At 32.8% G+C, this 6,311-nt stretch overlaps 1 pseudogene; it reads right to left on the reverse strand.

Moving 5' to 3' along the window:
• Positions 1 to 1,376: 1,376 nt before the first annotated feature.
• On the reverse strand, positions 1,377 to 1,475 carry LOC122095148 (annotated as a pseudogene).
• Positions 1,476 to 6,311: the final 4,836 nt, after the last annotated feature.

Here is a 6,311-nt window from a genome sequence, read left to right on the forward strand (position 1 = left end):
GCAGAAAATTCACCGGATTTTGCTGAACAGTTCAACTAACATGAACTATTAGGGAAATACATGTACACATCATTCCCAATGGCACTCAAAGTCTCTGGTTAGGCAATTGTCATGAAGATGAGGAACACGATGAAAAAGTGAGGAATGGTATCAATTGCAAGAAAAAAATGGAGAAGGATCCAAGCAAATTTCTTCTTTGGACTGCTGAAAATAATCTGTTTACTACTACAGTAGTGCAGGGACTACTTTCCAAAAAGGCCACTCATGTGAATACTAGGTATGAAGATGAGTATAACCATCTTCATCAGGAAACCTATAGGGTATACTTAGACATTTGCCATGAGTTGGTGGCTCAATCGGCAGATATTCTTGCAATAACTGTAGATGGCTGGACACCCTTGCACAGTGCTTTTACGTGGAATAATACCAGAGTGGCTGTTTTATTACTTCATCATGATCCAAATACCAATTCCCAAACCAAAGGACTCTTGACCCCCTTGCATATTGCTGCTTGGAACAGAGATAACAAAAACACGTTGGATCTTCATCTGTTGAAGCATTATGTCAAATCAGGTCTGAAGAATAAGTTGGAAGAAACTGCATTTGATATTGCCAAACGGATAAGTATATATCACTATCTCTTTGAAGTTTTGGAAGGCTGTACAAATTGCTCTTCTAAGTCACCATGGTTTGGTTAAGTTTTTTAAATTTCATAAATTCCATTCCATTGTTTGTGTCCATGCAAAATATTTTCACAATCCAAATAACAACAATACCTTACTGTAACAATTCATGGATTCCATGGAATTCTTCCAAGTGAATTGCCTGACTTTGATGTCAAAATGTATTCAAAAGAGATTTGTATACATCTATAATGGTGTCTGGAGAGTTTGTGCTTTTTTTAATCAGAAAGAATTTTAACTTATCTGTTGAAATGAGTAGTATAGAAACTGAACATATTTCTGGTGTTTGTCTGAAAAATTATATTTTAAAGTATTCTATATTCTATGTTTGTATAATATCCATAATCTATTTTATTCTGTCCTAGATATAATACTTTGAATTCTACATTGTTTTATAATATATAGGCTCATTAATAAATGTGTCCTTTCAGATTGCATTCCATATAGAAACAGTGTAAGATTCCTTTTTTCCTAGGTCCTTATAGTATATTTCTTCGGGATAAAATGACAATGTTGTCTAATTTCAAAAGTTTTTTTTAAAGATTATGCTATGTAAAGACTTCACTAATTTGAAGATTTAATACAGTGATGTGAAAATAACTTTTAATTATATGAATTACATGTATTATTACACTTGTAATTTTGTAATCAACTTTTTAAAAACTGTTTTTCATTTCTTGCATCTGAAGAATGAAAAATATGGAATATTTCACAAATTTTCATATAATCCTGTGCAATTGCCATGTTAATCTCTGTATTGTTGCAATTGGGGTATACGTGCTGCTGAAGCATATAGTGTCCCCTAAATTGAAGTATGCAATTTAATGATGCAATCTTTATACAGGCTTATATCCTTGGGTGCCTATTTGTAACAAGGAAACCTTAATGTTCCTAACAATGATACTGATCTTATTTCCCTAAAATTCTGTGCATAATGGAAAAAATTATATTGTTCAGACGATTGCTCACATTTTCAATTATTTTGTCAATGACTATTTTAAGTCTTTTTCATTTTGAAGCATTCATACCCAGGTCCAAAGGGAATGGCTTTTTGAAGTACTTATTTATCCAACTGAGTTAGCTTTGTAGAACTAATGGATTCAAAGTAGGCCTTGCTTAAGAGCTACTTCTAAACTTCTGCAGTTGAAATTTTCCCAAATGAGGTCTACCTTAACCTTTATCCTTCTTCCATGTAGGAACAGAACAACCAGAATATCTTATCCTAACAGCATGGATTGTCTTACTGGAACAAAATTAATCTTAGTTACAAGGGATCATATACAGATGAGCATTTCAGACAAAAGTGTTCAGTCTAGAAGGTATTTTATCAAAATATAATTGTTTATTATACCTATCATTTCAAAAGGAGCTAAAGCCAAGAAGGTGAAAAATTGTTCATATGCATGATTACCTAATTTCCTGGCCTATCTACCTTCCAACCAGGCAGGAACTTAAACCAAATATTTCTATAGATCCAGAAGTCCATATGTTTCTCTTTGTTATTAGGCCTTAAATTGGTAATGTCTCATCTTGCCTCCAGGTTGTAAATCTACAAATGGTAAAGCTTTAGGTCTAACTCTACCAAACACTGAGGTAGAGATAATGGAATAATACTTTAGAACAGAGCTGCCTTTTATGCCCAATCCACAACAGAGCAATGCAAAACATGTGCCATTTTATTATATTATATATAGTTATATATTTTATATTTATGTGCTGATTTCATGTTTCACGCAATGAAACTTACTATAATTAATTGATAATTTGACAAATAAATTGATATTTATTCCAATAAGTAGAATTGGAATATAAATAATTAAGTTTAGAATATATATTAGAATATAAAAAGTGTCAATGCAAATGTCTTCGGTATAAACTTGTGATACCTTCTAAGTGTTCGTGGTCTTCTAAATTCACATGGTAAAGAAACAATGTTGTTTTCCTCTAATCTATAGGAGGTTTTACTCTGCTGCTCTGTTTATTGTTTTAACTCGCTCACCCCAAACGGTTTTACTCCATATTTCTGAAGCATTCCTAAAGATTATATCCAAATTTAGATGATATGGTGTCTAAAAAATATTATTCTTCTTCAGGACCCATGGGTCCTAGGATCCAATGTCCCAGTTACATGTTATCATCAGATAACAGGGGCAAGACTTCTCAGCTAGGCCTATGCAACATGCCAGCAGAAAGTAATTGAAGATCCATCTCAATTTCTCTTTTCTTATATTTCAGGGCCCCAATTCCTTGAGATTCAAGAATTAGCAGCAAGTAATTGTGAAATGCAAGGCAACTTAAAATGAAGGATGAGTTCACAAAATCTGAGAGAAATTATTGTAATTCAAACTCAATTTACAAATGACGAGCCCATATGAGTGAACAAGATCACAAAGTGTCAGAAGATTATTTTTAATACCCCTCCCCTAATGATGAATCTAAGATTTCAGTCCAGCATAAATGGGCCCAAAAATAGTTCCTGGAAGGATAGATCCACAAATGGTCTACTAAGGCCAGGAAAACTTGACTTAGAGGTCAAATGTAATGCAGAAAAACATTAATTGAGAAGATCCTTAGTGCTTCAAAGCACTGGTACTTTAGTACAACTTGATTCTGTGGTATAAAAATGTTGTCATTCTCAAACCAATCATAACCTACATTTAATCTCCTGAAAGTGTATTCCTTTTCAAATAAACTTTTTAAAATCACATTTGCCAAAATAACATTTGATAAGTAGATAATACTTAGTGACATTACAAGTTTTTCAAGTGTAGGGAGCAAGTTACAATAGAGTTGATTTATTTACCCAGCATTAATGCCAAACAGGTTCAATCATTCATTAAAGTGTAGAAATAGTAGCCCCCACCATTTGTGTTGTTCAGTAGGTGCATTCCAGAAATGTGTTAAATAGATCAGCCTGCCATGTTTCAAACCCCAAACCTCAGCTTATAAAGTAAATTTCATCACTTAATAAGAAACATTTTAAAAAGTCATGAATAGTTGCCTTATCATACATTGTTTTATGTTTTCCCTGTCTAACATAGAAAGAAATATGACTTTAATCTTGAATATGAGTGCTCAGCAGAGATGTGACAAACAAAATCTGTCTTCTATTTCTATCATATTCTTCTATAGTAGTAAATCTTAGTTTTTTTCTTTTTCCAAAACTTATAGGTAGTAGAAAGTATTATCCCATGTAAAATAAAATAATAATATACCATTGTACAAAGTCAATTATAAAAATTGGTAATTAGGAATATATTCCAAGCCATTTTTAAACTTTTTTGTTGAATAAAGATTAATCTTCCAAATGGATGAGAATATAATCATGTCTAGGTGCTTCAAGTCTGCAGTCTTGCAAATTGTTATTGCAAATGAATGAATTATGGAAATGTAAGCTGACATCAGTTCAAGTATATGCAGGATTGAAACTCCATGGAATGTATATAAATCTTTCAAAGTATTAACAGACAGATTAACAGAATGACTATCAGTAAGTTGAAACCAGAGGGGAATAATAGTAAAGACATAGAAAGAATAAAATATGGAACAAGGGGCAAGTACAATATACACATGTGATAAAGGAAGTGGTAAATCGGAAGTAAATCTTGGAGAAGTGGTTGGTTGAGAATGACATGAGTCACTGTGATCCAGGAGCATTGGATAATTAGAGTGATATATTTAATTGTACCACAACCTTTTGAAATTCAGTTAAAAAACACAACAACAAATAAAAACACAAAAATCACAACCAAATAGGCATCTCTAGAGAGTATGAATATGACCTGTCTAAAATTTTAAGCAGTTAATGAAAGGCAGTCTTGGGAAAAACAAACAAAGCTGTTCAAAGAGAGCAGTTTGGGGTAGGGGAGGATTCTGAACAGATTTAAATAGATGGTCTAAGGTTATAACTCACCAACATCTGCTGCAAATATTATCTGTCTTCTGCGAGTTCTCTTTGTTGGAACTGGATACTTCAGTCCTGAGCCACAATTGATAGCTTGTGAAGATAGAATGGAAGAAAAAAGATCAAGAACTCATTACTCCATTGGAGAGAAAACAATCCTCTATCTTTGCTTTCATCTCTCTTCGCTACTTTTTCTTCATACTTTTAAGTAAATTCACTTTGAATTATATTTTCCTTCTTTGTTCTGGCAACATAATTGGTCAAAGTAATTCACTACATATTATTTCCCATTTTTCCTATCATACTATTATTGGCCAAGTGAATCCATTAAACTTTCCTCTTGCATTTGGTGGCCATGAAACAACATCTATTTTAATTAGGACAAATCTAATGTATATTGTCTCCAGAAAACCAGTCCAAGAAGCTGTGATCACAAATATATGGCTATACTTTTTTCTTTTTTCTTTTATGTTGAAAGCCTACTTGTGTCTAAAGTGAGGAGAAAAATAAGTACTCCATTACTTTTCGGTTCATCCAATTCTATCCTCAAAGATAGATTTTGATAAAAAGTTGCTAAGAGGAAACCAAAAAATACACCGCTATTATCTTCTCTCTTAAGACTCTCCTTAGATGCCATATCAGGAACTGTGAAGTTATTCTTTGCAGAATTATTTCAATAGATTATTTTTTTCTTGGTGTTGCATTTGCTCAGCAAGATGTATGGAGAAGAATAGATTAAAATCAGCCATACCTTGGAAGACAGTGTCTGTTTCAAAAGGACCATGCTTCTGTGTCTTACTTCTATGTCTTCCTCTTAGCTCTTGCCTTATTTCCAATTAATCACAGCTTCTTGGCTTCAAGTCTGGTGAAGCTGAAGGACTATACAGCCCAGCCACTGCAACATCTTCATAGTTTCTCTTTTAAAACTCTTTTAAGTTGCATAATTTAGATGTGGAATTTATTTTCATGTTTCATTCAATAAGTTCTGCATTGTAGTGAGGTAAATCAGCTCTGAAAAATCACTTTAGGGAGCAAAAACATAAACACAATCTATATAAAAAGTTTTGGCCTCCCTCCACTGCTTAAGCCAATATGCTTAGCTAGGGTTTCTAAGAACACTATTTTCTAACTTTTTCCATTTGCTCAATTCTTTTCTGAACCCATAACTTTTTGGGTTATGTAATAACAGAAGTCTTCACTCTCTCATGTTAATAAGGATATTATGTTTTGTGAGCCACTTAGAAATGTGAAATCATTGGTTTGAAGTACCGAATCAGATTTCTATGTTTCACTGCTTCACGTGCAAAGACATTGTGGAAAGTATTACAAACAGAAAAGTGTGAAGCCAATACCTTCTTTCATTGTGGAGGGCACTTTCTCCTGAAATATTTTGACCCAAATTATCTTTTTTAGATAATTACTGTTTGATAGTTTGATAATTAAAGGTTAGTTCAAAAATTTTGATGTCTTTTTTTTTTAAAGAACTTTGAATTTAAATTCCACTACAACCTTGTTTCACACAGTGAGAGTATATTTCCTGGGTAAGGACAATTGTCAAGGAACCTACAGGATTTACAGCAAGTTTTCTGAGGTTTGTTTGTTTAGTGTTAAAAAGAGCCATCTTCATCCACATTGCTTCCTCTCTACTAAGTCTCCATAGATTTCTTTGCATGAAAGCCTACTTTCCTAGGCCATTTAAATTTTCTTAATGAGTTAAGTTTTTA

Source organism: Dipodomys spectabilis, unplaced genomic scaffold (genome assembly GCF_019054845.1).
Source record: "Dipodomys spectabilis isolate Male_0828 unplaced genomic scaffold, ASM1905484v1 ptg000336l, whole genome shotgun sequence".
Lineage (NCBI taxonomy): Eukaryota > Metazoa > Chordata > Mammalia > Rodentia > Heteromyidae > Dipodomys > Dipodomys spectabilis.